At 42.6% G+C, this 15,979-nt stretch overlaps 1 protein-coding gene across 17 annotated transcripts in view; it reads right to left on the reverse strand.

Moving 5' to 3' along the window:
* HIVEP2 (HIVEP zinc finger 2) overlaps positions 1 to 15,979 on the reverse strand; it is a 141,380-nt gene that overhangs the window by 71,640 nt on the left and 53,761 nt on the right. For 9 of the 17 annotated variants that reach the window (XM_065057225.1, XM_065057230.1, XM_065057226.1 and 6 more), the window contains one exon: positions 6,234 to 6,295. The exons of 5 other annotated variants lie outside the window; for them this stretch is intronic. The gene's annotated coding sequence lies outside the window, so the exon portion shown is untranslated. Of the gene's footprint in view, positions 1 to 6,229; positions 6,296 to 15,979 lie in introns of all 17 variants that reach the window. 3 more of the 17 variants (XM_065057233.1, XM_065057234.1, XM_021294901.2) reach the window with 1 other exon arrangement.

The raw sequence follows: 15,979 nt of genomic DNA on the forward strand, positions 1-15,979 counted from the left end.
CAGACTTTTTGGCAAGGCCTGTTGCAATAAGACAAGGGGTAATGGTTTTAAACTAAAAGAGGGGAGATTCAGGCTGGACATTAGGAAGAGATTTTTACAATGAGGGTGGTGAAACACAGGCACAGGTTGCCCAGAGAGGTGGTAGATGCCCCATCCCTGGAGACATTCCAGGCCAGGCTGGACGGGGCTCTGAGCAACCCAATCTAGCTGAAGATGTCCCTGCTCATTGCAGGGGGTTGCACTAGGTGACATTTGAAGGTCCCTTCCAATGTAAACCATCCTATGATTGTATTGATTCTATGACTCCTTCCCCAGGATTTCAGCTTAGCCCTCACCGTCAGCATCTGACTGAGTTGCAAAGTGTACATTTAATTCTGTTCAAAACCCTTCCTCGTCTTCATCCTGGTTTATTGCAGTTGTTTGCCTACCAGCCGCATTCATATTCCGCAGCACCAGCGAGGCTCTGCTCGCTGCAGGCTGATGGATCAGTGCAAGGTCACAGACGATGCCCTCGCCTGCCCTCTGAAATGCTGCCAGCAGCTGCCCATTTGCCTGCTCACTTGCTCTCTCTCCCCTAAAGCAGGAGAGGGCTTTCAAGGTGGTCCAGACTGCACGATCAGACCCCTCTGCTACCTAAAAGGGAAGTTTTGACATCTAACATTCACGTGCAAGGGCCACAGAGGCTGAAATGAATCAGGCAGGAACAACACAGACCACAGGTAAGTGTATTCCAGTGTGTTATCAGCTGTTTTTATTTTCTAACAAGCTAGGAAAAAAGTAGAAATTCTAAGAAATTCTAAATTCTGCTCCATCCCATCACCTTCCTGTATTGAGGCAGTTCTGATGCAGCAAAATACAAACCAAACACAGTAAGATAGCCCAGTTTCACAAGCTCACAAATAAAAAGCACTTCCACTTCTTGGGCTGCAACCTACAACCCACGGCCTTGCAGAGCCCCCTCTTGAGCCCATCCATGCAGGATGAGCCGGCATCTTGAACCCTCTTCCAGCCAAGTAATGCGGGTTTACAGCTAGAGGTGGGAGAAAGGTTGCAAAGAAGGAGCAAACCTTCTCGTGACCACGGTGTCCCTACCCATCCCTGCCACTCTTCCAGTGCCATCCAGAGCCTTCTCTTTTGGGCTCAGTCCCCACCTCCACTGCCCCCCGAGCCCTTTTTCTGGGACCAGCACTGAGACGCTGAGGAGTGATGGCCAAGGGAGTCTGTTCCTGCACAATTCACCCCAAACCATAACTCTAAATGTATCTTCCAATTCTAGTCATGTATTCATAGGTCCCTGCACAGAGACATATTATTCTTTCAAAAATATTACAGGAAAATGCTGCAATGATCGTCATTTAAAAACTCCATCATAATTTCATTAAAAATTAACAAAAAGAAAGCATTAGTGTTGTCCTGCCAACTGGGGATGGGGGATGTCTCATATTATTAAATTGAGAAGGGCAGCAATGGAAAGCCTTTTTAGATTGGTGTTTTCATTCTCTCCTCTTTTGCTTGGTTCAGAAGTCCTGCATAATTAATACTGTAGTACTTAATAAATGCTTATGAACCTACTACCTCTCTGCTCTTTCTGTTTAATTAGGTGATTGACTTCAGGCGTACTATAAATTATAATGACAATTTAATTACTTTTTTAATGTGCACACTTAAAAGATTTATAAACAGGAATAGAGTAGTACAGTGCACTGAAAAGCAGAAATACCGTAAACTGGAAAACAGCACAAAGTAATCCCATGTAAAGTATCTCTCCATTGTCTGAGCACATGTAATGGCTGGGAGATACAGTATTTACAGTGTCTGGTATGACCAGAGAGAACTGTGTATTTCTATCTGAACATGTGCGTACGCTGCTTTTAACTTTTTCTTCTAGCACTTGCAAATCTCACTCAGTTTCATGGCAAGAACCTAAACTGGTTCCAAGGAGAAGTCGGGCTATAGACTTCGGCATCTCTGGAGTAAAGTATTTGTAAAAATGAAAGACCCTTTCCCCTCTTTTAAGTGAATTGCAAAACTTCCACCTCATTTGATCATAACACAGTCATTGTTAAAATTTTCAGGGGCCAAAATCTCCCATGGCATTCCAGTTAGCACAGGCAAATCGTCAAAGACCACAGATTTCATCACCTCATGAACAGAGCCTTCCTGCTCAAGAGATAGAAATGTGTGTCTGAGAATACTTCACACCATCAGGACCACATACTGCAACAATCAAAGTTAGCTCTTCTGGTATTGCTGTTATGACATCTAGGACTAATTCTCCTGTCACTTAGAAGAATGCAAATTATAACAAAATTCATAAAGCAAATAGAATTATATGCATATAAATACGTAACAAATCAAATAATAATCAGACCCTGGTTTTCACTTCAAAGCAGTGCTTAGAAAAGCAGAAATGATAAACTAAAAATGAACTTTTTGAATTTTCAATAGGTTAAGATACTAAGAGTTGATCTACCTAATGTCCGGACATTGCCAACCCCTGGTTGGTCACTGAAGACAAAGTAATCATCACTATTTTCAACAAGTTACCTGTCATCAACACAGAGAGACGACAGAATCTGTTTTAAATCACACTGTATGCTATATTGGTGAAACTTTCTCATGTAAAAAAAGTCATTAAAATTTGGGCTAGAGGAGACACTTTCCCATCTGGGAGCAGAATCTGGTTTGGTGTGACTATTCCTGTCTGTTAATTTAGCAGTATACAGTATAACTGTACATTCTTGGCATACTTACTGGGGATGCTGGCATCTCTGTAACTAGAACTACTGTGAGAGAGGAGAAAATAATGACTGGGCAATTCACAGTGCCCTAAAAAATGATGGGCAATTTGCTGTTTTACGCATCACCTATCAACATTGTTGAATAGTCAAAAGGGAAATAAATTTAAATATATCACCAAGGCACAGTGCTATGATAATTGTCCCTGGTTTTCCTTTTTATTACAGCAAAAAAAATCCCAGACGCTCGTCTCATTCGCACCCAGTGAAGCTGAGTGGAGAGCATCAATCCCACATCAATCCCACGTGTCCATCCACCTCGGCCAGCACAGACCGGGGCCAGAAAATATGAAGGTAAGAGAGGGAAGGTGGGGAAGCTGAGTGGTGCGGTGAATCACCGGGAGCTGCTTTGCCTGCAGCTCCCCTGCTTGGGGGAGCTGAAACAAGGGCTCTGCTATGGAGCTGCGCCTCATCTACCTTATCTGCAGCCAGTGATGGATGGTGGGTCAAGAGGGCAGCAGACTTTGGGTGCACAACCCTTAAATACTTTATCAAAGATGGCAAAAGGCCACGTACTGCACTAACACAGCAAATACTTCCTTTTGCTGTAGAGCAGACAAATTCCTTCCTCTCTGCTGGCTGAGTCTGAAGCTTTTGGTTCACGGCTCAGAGTGTCTGCAAGTCCTACATTCGCAAAATAGGCACGTAAAAAAAATCTGCATTTTTATTCCTGAGACCATTTGACTGTAAACATTCTCATAGCTCTATCTGTGCTGAAATCCTATGCAATCATAAATCTGTAATTCTGGGGATTTATGGGTTTTATAGACAATAAAAGAAGGCACGTTTCACTCAAAAAATGAAGCAGCACAGTTAGAACCAAAAAAATTTGCAAAACTCTGTAACTCATCCAAATGTTTCATACTGAAAAGACTCTTGAAGGAAAAATATACTGATTTTAATATAAGTGAAAAGTTCCACAAAAAATAGAAATTTTGTCCCTGGCTTAAATGAAGATTAATAAAAGTATTAGGTAATGTGATATAACAAGATATATCAATACTAACAGTGTAACAGTATTGTTGTGATACCCAGTGAATTATAATTTAACAAGTCATACGAGATGAGCTGGAACACCTTTATGCCATCAAAATATCTTAATACAAAATAAACCTGAAGCCAAATCTCAAATGTTCTGAAACAAGATGTCTTACTGTATAAGAGTTGTCAAGGGTTTGTCCCAGTTTAGAGCAGAAGCATTGCAGAACCTTCTGCCATTTAAACATTCTTCCAAGCAGTTTTGTCTTTAGTTCCTCCTTAGCTGCTTCTCTCTTTATCCCCCTAGGTGTCTTTAAAACTTCATCTAACTGCTCCAAATTTGACAATATAACTTCATTATCTACCTGTGGTTTCACGTTTGGTTTCTAAGGCCAGCAGCAGAAAGGAATCTCCAAAGAAACCTCCAAATCAGCTGTGACCATTTCAGCATCCACGCCATCTGACTAAAGCACCACCAACAGAAGACAACCACTTAGCTGCCCACCCACATGGCCCCAGAAACTGAGGTAACACTGTAATTACGGAATCACTGATTAATGGCAACAACACCTAATATGGGCTCGTAACTTTCCGGTTTTGGAGACCTTGAGGAGCTGGTTCACACCAAAAGAACTGAAGCTGGTGGTGCGGGATTTCCGGCAGCGCGGCGCCAGCAGCGAGGCAGCAAGTGGTGAGAAACCTGCACCTTCCACCTCCGGCATGTTAAAGCAGAAGAAACAGGTGGTTTCCCTCCCAAATATCTTACAGCATTTCACGCTACAGCAATGGATTTGCATAATTTCAACCAAATGATGTGCTACAAATCTCATCATAGATTTTGAAATGAAACCCTTCAGAATTGAGCAAAATAAATGGTGTTTATGCTTGGAAAACGGAAGGTCTCAGGGTGGACATACCTTATAGCCCTGTTGAACAAACTACAAGCAGGCCTGACATCTTTAATTCAACCAAGTGTAAATTACAGATTAAATCCAAGTGATTTTAACTAACAGCCATAATGTGTACTGAAAAGCTTCTGAAGCAATAAAAGCCTTTGTATACCCTCTATCACCCAGAAAGCAAATATGCATATCGGTAACTCGCCCTCTCAGTATTTTCATTCCTTTTTCAGGGTGTGAAGCTAAGACTGGCATCAAAGTGTGTCATATTTTTAATGCATTTTTGGTCTGAACTGAGACACTTGAGGAGTCACTGTGATGTCCCAGAGAAAAACATCTTGAATATAACTTCTGCTATGCCCACCTTCAGCCCATGGCCCAGCACTCTGCTCCCTTTTATTCATCCAGGTAAGGAGAAGCTGACAGGCAGGGGAGGGAAGAGATGGGGAGCCATATGGAGCTACAGTCAATTTTCAGTGTGTATTTGTGAATAGACACAAAGGAGATAAATGCTGGCATGCATAAATTCATATTTTATCGATATCTATTTTGGTGCTTACTGTCAGAGTAATTTATTCATAAAATGGCTTTTAAAGGCAAATGCTGTTTTAAAGAAAAACCCAAATCCTTAAGAGACACATTCCAGTCCTGACTTACTCCTTGCCACAGCAAGGCCAGGATCTTGATGGCATGAAGCAGGATGCAGGAGCTCAATCTCCAGGTTCGTCTCCCAAAGCCAAAAGGGAAACCAGTGTGAATAACCAAGAACCCAAGAAGGAGTTTCTCCAGGTCATTGCCCAAACCAGGTCCCCCAGGAGAGGGGCCACTCAAGCAGGGGCAGGCAACCAGTCCGGTGCATGGAAGCACTGAGAGTACACATTTAAGCTGCTCATGCAGAAGGCAAGCAGAGCTGATGGTTTTGCATACAGTATCTTGTAACGACAAAGGCTATCAAAATTACATGGATTCACAAGTTTTTCACTGGACCTACAAATGTTCGGTTTCACTTCCCAGAGTTATTCAAATTACCCAGCCCTCACGGGTCTGCGAACCTGAGCTGCAAGTCTCAATGCGGAAGGGGATTTATAAAAAGACTGCTGGTGCATCTGACTGTGACAAAATACTAAAACAAAGAAGTAATGAATGCATTGCACATTTCTGAACCCCAGGTTATGTCTGACCTGGATCCAGTGGACACGTTTGATTTCTGCTGACTCCTCTATCACAGACTGTTCTCTCCCCAAACTTTGATCTAACGCTACCACACAACACACATGGGAGGACAGCAGAGCAGAAGTATCTATGAGAGTCATTTATTCCATTATTCAGAAATCAAAAATTAAAAGAGCCACTTCAAACGCTAACAGAAGGCAAAAACTAATCACTTCCTTCCAGAGGAGGGCAAAAGACCTTATTTTAAGTATTGATCAGAACATGGGCCGCTGCAGGAAACTTCTGGACTCTGTTCATGGCTCTTAAATAGCTCTGTACCTGGACTCTACCAAATGGTTTGAATTTTCTAAGCTTTTTCAAAGTAGTAATAAAAATACATACCCACCTCACAGAATAGAGGCTTCATCAAAGTTTCTAACTCCCTCTCAGCTTCTTAAGTAGACAGTCCTGCAAAAGCACAAAGGACCATTATTTAGATCTGATTTCCTTTAAAAAATGTTAATCCTATCTATTGCTTGGGCTTTTTTTGCCAGGTGGGAACGAATGTGGATAAAAAAATCAGCGTTTCTGCCTGGAAGCCAGTCTCAGGCTCTGGCCTCATACATACATATACATCATATTCTTCCATCTTCCACAATACCACCAGTCTACAAACGGGTCAGTAGGACACAAGCCAAACAATGCACATCTAAATCTGAATGCAGAACAAACAAAAAAATGGCTATTTTTAAGACCAAAACTCTTTCCTAAGAACCTCATTTCTTCCCGGTCACAAGTCCGGGTGTGACATGTAAGAAACAGCTTTCTGAGGCCCTGCGGTGTCTTCTGAATCACTGCCATTACCCGAGAAAACCCCAGGAAGTGGTTTGGATGAGAAGCTGGACTCGACTTGCGTAGGTATCAGCTGATGTCAGAGTACACCCAGCGCAAAGCCCTAACAATGTGGGCATTGTGAAACCAGGAATAACCTTCTCTTATCTCCTGCAATTTGGGAAATCATTTCTAACGCGGTGACTACAGAGCTTAGGAACAAGTCAAACAGTTAATTATTCACTGCACGCTTCATAATTAATCTCCGTTTCAGGCCAAATCTTTATATGCCCGTAATAACACTAAGATCTCCAGTGAAGGAAACAACAGCATGAGCTTTTGGACCTCCTTCTGCAAAGCAATTCGTTTTTCCATAAACAGTTACTATTAAGCAAGGACAAAGCAACAAACCAGACAGCCATCTGTGTAAACCAATTTAAAAGGACGGTGATCTCATAAAATTTTTCAAACTAATGTTCTCCATTTAACTTCTGCCACCCCGTGCTGCCCCAGCAGAGGCCGGGTCCAAGCAGGTCCTCGGGTGAGCGCAGTGCTTCCTCTTTTGGGAAAGCTGGTACTTTAAAGCCACAGCAATTTCAAACCTGTGAAAAGAGCATGTCAATGAAAATACCTCAGCATATATGGAAGCAGGGCAACCTAACTAGCAGCCCATGCACGCCAGAGGGTGTTGCCACAAAGGTCTGCACTACGTTTGCCAGTTGAGCTTCCTTGAGGTATGAGGTCAAGGGAGGAGAAAGGTTCAGGCCACTGACGATAACATAGTCCCTGCTAAAGTGAGTTCTGTCTTATGACCCAGAGAGAAGCCAGCACAAGCACTGATGACAACCACGTTAGAAAACAAGACAAACCTGAGAGCCTTAGAGCAAAGCTCACAAAGCCACACATAGCACAGCCATCCTCTATGCACCCAAGATGGTCACAGCATCCTCAGAGCATTCTGCCTCTTTTGACTTGCATCTAATTAAGCCTCAGCCAAAACATGCAAAATAAAATACGAAATAGAACACCTGCTAACAGGTGCAAGTAATAAACACCTATGGCCATGTCTTGCACCAGGTCACTTGCAGAACTGCCTTTTATTCCATCTACTGAAGTCAGCCAGAGCTGCACAAGAGCTGAGAGCAGGGTGCATCGGGAAGATGTTGGTGATACCAGACCACTGGAAGCACAGCAGAAAGAAGTTCACAAACTTGTTTTCAAAGTCACGTGGACAACCCACACACATTTCAATATCAAATAAGGTAACCAAAAGAAATGTATATTCTCTTCACAGAACAACGTAACAGTATATTAACTTTATTTAAGTGATGGAAGGAAGCATTTGCTTCTCCATTATATTAAGATGATGTTTCTAATCCATGTAGTGCCAACATGGTAAAAATTACCTCCCAAAAAGCCAAGGCTTGTTACGTTGATACTTTTTCTCTTTAGCCTGCATTTTCAAATACTCATTACTTTCCTGTTCCCCTTCTGCAACACCTGATATTTGTGTGCCTGATAGTTGTGTTTGCTTTAAAATAATGGCTGTGAGGCAAAGGTAACTTGCCCTTCTGACCCGATGCGTAATTGTACAAGTGTTTGTGCAGTAATAACCCATCATACACATAAAGTGACATTTCTCTAATTGGCATTTGCTGAACGCAAGGGCACCCTCTGCAAACACGGTGGCTTTTTTTATTGGCAACCTCTTTAATTATCTCACTCTTCCTAACACAGAATGTCCTTTCTGTCATTAAGGAAGAACAAACCACTCCTCACCACAGCCACAGTAATACTATGTATTTCGTATTACATGTAAGTGAACACTATTACAGATTAACTTTAAAAGACGAAGTAGTGTTAACAGCTGCCCTGGGAATCCGTTACAGAAAAGGAAACAATTCTGACCTTTGAGTCCATGTTGCAGCACCTTTTCGATAACACTTCAGAACAAAAGTTCAAGCTGTGTCTCATTTCAGTTTGTCACATTTTGTTGCATGTAAAAATGAGGAAAGAAATTCAAGGGAAGCCAGGCTGATACTGCTTTCCCTTGCCCGTAGTCCTGCTGTGTCAACTGATGCTGGCACATGCAGCGTATTTCTCTGGTTCCTTCCGTTTTGTCTTTCCTTGGCCACTGCTTTGAGTTCCTACCCAGCCATCTCCAACAGCTCTCCTGTTGGCTGCCATGTCATGTAAAAACTCAAAAATGGCTTAGAAAACATTTAAATCTGCACTATCTTGGCAAGCAGTTAATCCTTGAAGCAAACGCTGCTTACACAAGAGAGTGCCCGCGCCTCCTAGCCCACCGTGTCGTGCCTCATCTTGTGAGGCTGGGAGGAATGCACAATGCTTTGTAACATACCTCTGACTTTCCATTTCTACTACGTAAGCATCTTGTTATCAATTTTTATAGGGAGGGAAAATAGGAAAGGAAATTCCTGGAAGAGATTACAATTGTCAAACAAGCTTCTGATATCTTTTAAACAGCTGAAGCATTAATTTTTTGGCGGCGCTGTCAAAAGTCTATGAGGGCTTCCTGGCTGCAGTGGAAGTAATAGTACATTTAGTTCAACTACAAGCTGTACTTTTTAAAAAATCCATACCAAAACAGACTCATTATTCATTTTTCTGTAATACGGGTTTTTTCCCTGCAGTTTCAATAATATTTTTTGTAAGAACTTGCAGTCTCAAGAACCAATGGCAACTTAGAGCTAATGCTTTAATAAACTCCTGTTTATATTATAGGCAAACCAGAACAAACAAAATAAAGCTACAAATGACATTTTTATAGGAAGTCAAGAAAAAGATTCATGTGTCTGAATATTTTAGTTACAGTATGGTAGGCATGATTATTATTTATTGTAAAGCCAAAGTGTAGCTTTAAAGAACTGGAGGAAGGCTACTCTGGGAATAGAGCATGGATATGACTTGGGACCCTGAAGAGTGGCTAGATACAAATACCACACAATTTTAATGCAAAACTCCCATCAAGTATTCTGGGAATTTTACAATGGAGCAATGGCAAGATGTGGCCATGAAAAATCTTTCTGGAGTCTTCAAAATACCACCATGTTGTATTTCTGCAAATGCCTCCCTTTGTGGTAAAAAGTGCCAAAAAGTTTCAGGAAGAAGGTTTGTAGTGAGACATACAAGAAAATTATCTTTTTTAAAAGTGATGACAGAATCCCAGAAATTAGATCAAAAAGGAAATGGCAAAAGTCTATTAGATCATCTCATACCCAAATAAGAAAAGCCTATGTAATATATTTTACAGTGTTTTGTCCAGGTCAATTTTGAGTGACTCAAACTAACAATCTCTTCTGGTTTCCATCAGGAGAACAGACCTTTGCTGTAATAATTTTCTTCCTGGTAGTTAACCTAATGCTCCTTCACTCTTTTTGCTCCATTTTACTCCTTTATATCTCTTTGAGACTGCTGTTCCCTTCTAGGTGATCTTGGCTTTGATGCTTTTACCACTGTGATACCTAATTTAAGAGAAATCAAGTTAGAAAATGCTAAACTAAAAAGAACTGATCTGATTTGTAGCCTTGCTCCCTCCGCAACAGCAGCAAAGTTCCAGTGAAACTGAACTCCTGGTCAAAAGTCAAGACTGTGAAAAAGGAACCACCATTCGCATGGAAAGATAGGCTGTATTTCATTAGCATGTGGCCTGGAGCTTCATGGAGGGTGGAGAGCAAAGCAACCCCAAAGGTTCCTATTCTCTTTACTCATTGTGATGCTCTATGATTTGGTTATGCTAAAAAATTTGGTTAGTATCACTTCTCCCTGCACATTAGTGAAAGAACATTTACAGATTTTTACCTCTCGTAGTTGTCATAACTCCATTTCTTTCTCATTCCCAAACTAAAGACTTCTGGGTTAGGATTTCTGGCTGGCCTTTATATATGGAAATGGAATTCCCTGGAGGGGGAGAAGGAGTTTCACACTGCGGATTAATATCCTACCTCCCAAGAAAGGGACAACATGTGTCAGGAACTCATGGACTGACTTAGTGTGATCAGCAGGACTAGAGAAGTGATTGTGCCACTGTACATGGCACTGGTGAGGCCCCACCTTGAACACTGTGTTTAGATTTGGGCTCCTCATCATAAGAAAGACATTGAGGTACTAGAGAGAGTGCAGAGGAGGTGACAAAACTGGTGAGGGGTCTGGAGCACAAGTCTGATGAGGAGTGGCTGAAGGAAGTGGGGCTGTTTAGCCTGGAGAAAAGGAGGCTGAGGGGAGACCTTATCACTGTCTACAGCTACCTGAAAGGAGGTTGTAGCATGGAGGGTGTTGGTCTTTTCTTCCAAGTAGCAAGTGATAGGACAAGAGGAAATGGCCTCAAGTCGCACCAGGGAGGTTTAGATTGGATATCAGGAAAAAAATACTTCACAGAAAGGGTTGTCAGGCATCGGAACAGGCTGCCCAGGGAAGTGGTGGAGGTGCTTAAAAGGTGTTTAGATTAGGTTCTTAGGAACATGGTTTAGTGTTAGGTTAATGGCTGAACTTGATCATTCTGAGGGTGTCTTCCAATCGAAATGATTCTATGATTCTATGACTTTGTCTCTCCTCTGTCCCAGAGCAAAGACAGTCACAAGAAGCATGCAGAGCAATCACATTTCAGAAACATATATTAACTTCACTGCCTAAAAGTATAAATAATTGTACAAGAAGGAAAGCTGCAGAGAGTCCGACCTTGAGCATGCTGGAATAAGTCTGTGAAACAAAATGACTACCTGATAAGGAATTTCTTTTTTTTTAGCTATTATTTCTAATGAGCAGGGTATCAACTGGCAATCGTGCTTGAGAAAAAGAAAGCCTGGATGAGTTTCTGTAAAACTGCTCAAAGCTAAAGGCCTGTCTGCAAAGGGATAAAGTCATGACACGAAACTACAGACACTTGGCAAACTCCTCATCAATCTTGAATTAGTGCCTGTACTGCACTCATGTTATTTGCTATTGCAGTACCATGTAAATCCTTCACAATGGTGATATTTTTGAAGTACTGCTGTACTGTCTGGTGTCCTGACATTATCAAGGCTCCTGGGGATGCCAGTGAGTGGCATTTCCTTCTTGCCTCCTTTACACTAAGTTTCCAAGCCAATCCTAACACGCTGCGAAGGGCCAGAATCTGCCTCATAAAGATTTAACCTGGCTCAGAAGGGAGTTTCTTCCTTCGCTGTCTCTTTGGGGCACGGGGACGCTTTACCTAGGATAACCCTGTCGCTTACTCGTTCCTGTCTCAGGATTCATGCACCGCTCTGCATCTGCAAAGAGGCGGCTGTGGGGAGAGCTGGTGGCTGTGAGCAGATGGACAGGGACTCTGCGCTGATTCACTTGTTGAGCTGTTTGATGTCCTGCAGGAAAAATGCTCACTTTGTGGTGTTAAAGAGAAATACTGCTAAGAACAAAAATCCCTGCAGGAATCACTGCACTCTGTATATACAGGAAACAAAACAGAAGATGAGGAAAAGACTTTGCCACAGTTCACAGGAGTTGCTACTGGGCCACTAATAGGAAGGAGGTACCTTCCCATCTGCCACAATACACAGGCTGCACCTGCAGGATCTTCCTTCTCTCTTCTTCCCCATGTGCAAACAAATGGGTGGATTCCTTTCAAACTGACTTAATGCCAGGGTAACATTTACAAATCTATTAACTTACTGACAGCCTGGTCCTGGGATCTCCAACAGTATGATGGAAGCTGCTAGATGCTTGCAGGAAAGACTGAGCAAAGGTTTCAGGACCAAGGTCACCAGGCACAGAGCGTGCCAAAAGAGCTGAAGCGTTATCTGACTCCATTCATTCACATCATTGTACACAATAAAATCAACAAGATGAAAGGCTCTTCATTTGTCTTATCAATTGGATTAAAAACAGTAAATACTGCAAAAATGAAACACCAATAGCTTTTTTTCAAACTTTATAACTTTTCTTTATGCTATATTTTCCTTATACTATGTCACTGCATTGCTTTTCTTCCTCTTCACTCTTTATTACTACACTTACTACAAACATCAACATTGTTTATGGGTAACTCCTTATTTTTCCCTACAGCTAAATAATGTGTAAATGAGGTGATGGCTACACCATATGTCCTCCACAACACCTGGAGAAACAAAACACAAAACAAACCAATGAAACAGTTCAAGCCCCTCCTCATACAAGCTGACAAAAATTGGAGTTTCCTAATATCTAGGAACTAATTCAACAATTTCAATGGGACTTTATGGAAACACAAAGATCACCTTGAGAGATCAAGTATTTATTACTATAATAAGATGATTTTGAACTACAGAATCACAGAATGTTAGGGATTGGAAGGAATCTCGAAAGATCATCTAGTCCAATCCCCCTGCTGGAGCGGGAACACCTAGATGAGGTTACACAGGAAGGCATCCAGGTGGGTTTTGAATGTCTCCAGAGAAGGAGACTCCACAACCTCCCTGAGGAGCCTGTTCCAGTGTTCTGTCACCCTCACTGAGAAGAAGTTTCTTCTCAAATTTAAGTGTAATCTCTTGTGTTCCAGTTTGAACCCATTACCCCTTGTCCTGTCATTGGGTATCATTAAGAAGAGCCTGGCTCCATCCTCGTGACACTCACCCTTTACATATTTGTAAACATTAACGAGGTCACCCCTTGGTCTCCTCCAAGCTAAAGAGCCCCAGCTCCCTCAGCCTTTCCTCATAAGGGAGATGCTCCACTCCCTTAATCATCTTTGTTACCCTGTGCTGGACTCTCTCCAGCAGTTCCCTGTCCTTCTGGAACTGAGGGAACCAGAACTGGACACAATATTCCAGATGTGGTCTCACCACGGCAGAGTAGAGGGGACGGAGAACCTCTCTCGATCTACTAACCACCCCCCTCCCAATACACCCCAGAATGCCACTGGCCTTCCTGGCCACAAGGGCACAGTGCTGGCTCATGGTCATCCTGCTGTCCACCAGGACCCCCAGGCCCCTTTCCCCTAGTAATAGAGCCAAAAGACGCCATGTGCCCTGAAGTAGTGAAATCACTACTTTGCCTCATATTTCAGAATACTTTTACAATGTATAGCCAACCCATAGTAGCGACATATCTCTACTTGCACTAATGATTTTGTGAATGACTGAGCAGCACTGCCTGCTCCACATTCTTCAGGCAAAAAAGGGCTGCCAGAAGGGAGGGCCATGGGCGAGGTGAGCTTTGTATCGCCCTTTCTGTTCTTCCCATCCCAGGGCACCTCTTTATTCTCAAGAGTATTTAAGCACTGATAGTACTATGTCAAAACAATACAAAACTATAAAAACACCAATTCATTTTTATGACCCTCAACAAATACCCAACGTTACCACAGTTGTACAAAGCATGCAGTCATAGATTTAACAGGTAGGAGAGAAATGAGTAGTATTTAATATTTTACTTCAACTGACACATCAAAAAAAATTCAAACTGAAGCCCCTGATATTCCTGTGTCAGATTCAGTTTCCGTTTTCACCTCCCCAGTATGGTAATTACAACCCTGAGCCCACTGGGAACCAGTTGCACACCAACACGCTTCAGCGGGGGAAGGAGAGGTTTCCCGATGAAGTTAGTACAAGATGCAGCAGCGGATGCTTTGACTTCCAGTGAATTTGTGGTGTTCCTTGCTCAAGACATCTAATTGTTTTAACTACCAAGATGAAATATCTGGCTAACTGTTGTCCAGGGCAACTGACAAGATACTGACAAGCTTTTAAAGGTGGCCATTGAACAGGTGAAGGCTCTTCCGGAAAAACAAGGCTTTAGCCACCACACTCATCATTCCTCAGTTCAAGCTGGGCAAGCAGAACTTTGTGTCTGCACTTAGTCACTGAAGTCAACAGGGCGTAGGCATCTGGACCCAGGCACCCACCTGGTGTGACTTCACTGCAGGGTCAGCACCTGAAATAGTTTGTTGCCAACGTGACACCTCTGTCATAGCACAGAGGGAGGTACCTACACTGCCACATGTCAGTTTGGACTTCATCCCTCTGCCTTGCAGACACTCCCAGTGCCACGCATTGGGAATCAGCAGGCAGCTTGCTAATGCTTTTTCCTAGCAAATGACAACCCTTTCTGAAATGTTTTGAAGGCCCACAAAGTCTTCCTGGAAACTTGGTGATGCTGAGCTTTCACACAAACGTCGCAAATGAAAGCTACCTTAAAATACTATCATTACCCTAAAACACAATCCCTCTAAAATGGGGAAAAGGAGGTTGGTATTAGCCAAAAATGTTAATGGGCACGATTCCTAGAAAGCTGTGGCAAATAATACATATAGCAACATCAACCAGTTAGCAAGCTTTACATTTTCTAAGCCCAGTGCCCCAGGAAAATTCACTGAATTTTAATGCAAATGACTGAACATTTGTCAAGTTTTTTTGTGCTCAACCTTTTACAGATTTTGAATTACATAACCAGTTTGTCATCAATCACAAAGTCTTACTGAAGTGACTTCAAAAAAAAATTATATAGAAACAAAGGAAGAGTATACTTGTAAATCACAGTTCAATGAAAATCTTTTCATACCCTCCTGTCCCTTGATATTCCAAGCATCTTTTTAATTGTCACTTCTCTTTCTACTACTTCTGTCGAATGCAATTCCTAACCAGCACTCAACTACCAAGAGAACAGATGAGAAAACCTTCTTCAGACCCAGTGCCTGTGCTGGACCAAGCACCTGTCTGGAAGGTACAGATAACCTGTATTCCTCACAGCAAGGGCATCCACACCACGACAGCACATGCCTTGCTGCCAAAGGCAGCTTTGTGTGAGCACCATTGTCAACCAACGCACAGACATGGGTTAACTGGCTTCTGCGGGAAGCCTGTTTTCATTCATTAACTACGACCTCTGGTCTAGGACCCGCGGAGGAGGAAGCACGCAGGCGAGTTAAAACAAAGTGCCTGTTTTCCCTCCGAAAGTTTTTGAGTCTCAAAATCCTGCACAAAACTCCATTCCGCTGTCATCTGAGTGAAAAACAATAGTAGGCACTCACATACATAAGCCCCGTGTGAGAGTTTGCAAGACCAGCCCCTGCGGAGGGCCACCTGCCAACAGGAAGAAGTGGTGAGGAGGAATTTGGATCCAGCTGCTGTCCTCCCTCAGCCAAACAATGCCACGCGATAAACAGCATTCAGGACTTTTTTGAATCATCAATCACACTGAGAGCATCCATGTCTGTCATTTTCACTCCCTGGTTGCCAGGAGGAAGACTAAGGCTTCTGAGCTGGAGCTCACTGAGAACTGATCCCCTGTTTCCTGTCACAGCTGTATCAGAGGGACTGGGCCCAGGAGAGGTGGGAAGAGCAGGGCGAG

This window comes from Columba livia, chromosome 3, assembly GCF_036013475.1.
Source record: "Columba livia isolate bColLiv1 breed racing homer chromosome 3, bColLiv1.pat.W.v2, whole genome shotgun sequence".
NCBI classification, from domain to species: Eukaryota; Metazoa; Chordata; class Aves; order Columbiformes; family Columbidae; genus Columba; species Columba livia.